The sequence below is a fragment of the Coregonus lavaretus genome, assembly GCF_964263955.1.
Source record: "Coregonus lavaretus genome assembly, chromosome: 7".
Taxonomy (NCBI): Eukaryota; Metazoa; Chordata; class Actinopteri; order Salmoniformes; family Salmonidae; genus Coregonus; species Coregonus lavaretus.
The window spans coordinates 10372363-10372748 of NC_139994.1; positions in this window are offsets into that span (position 1 = coordinate 10372363).

Here is a 386-nt window from a genome sequence, read left to right on the forward strand (position 1 = left end):
CAATGAAAAGCTGAAATATCTTGAGTCAATAAGTATTCAATCTCTTTGTTATTGCAAGCCTAAATAAGTTCAGGAGTAAAAATGTGCAAGTCACATAATAAGTTGCATGGACTCACTCTGAGTGTTTAACATGATTTTTGATCTCTGTACCCCACACATGCAATTATCTGTAAGGTCCCTCAGTCAAGCAGTGAATTTCAAACACAGATTCAACCACAAAGACCAGGGAGGTTTTCCAATGCCTCGCAAAGAAGGGCACCTATTGGTAGATGGGTAAAAAAAAAAAAACATTACTGAGTACCACTCTTCATATTTTCAAGCATGGTGGTGGCTGCATCATGTTATGGGTATGTTTGTCATCGGCAAAGACTACAGAGTTTTTGGGG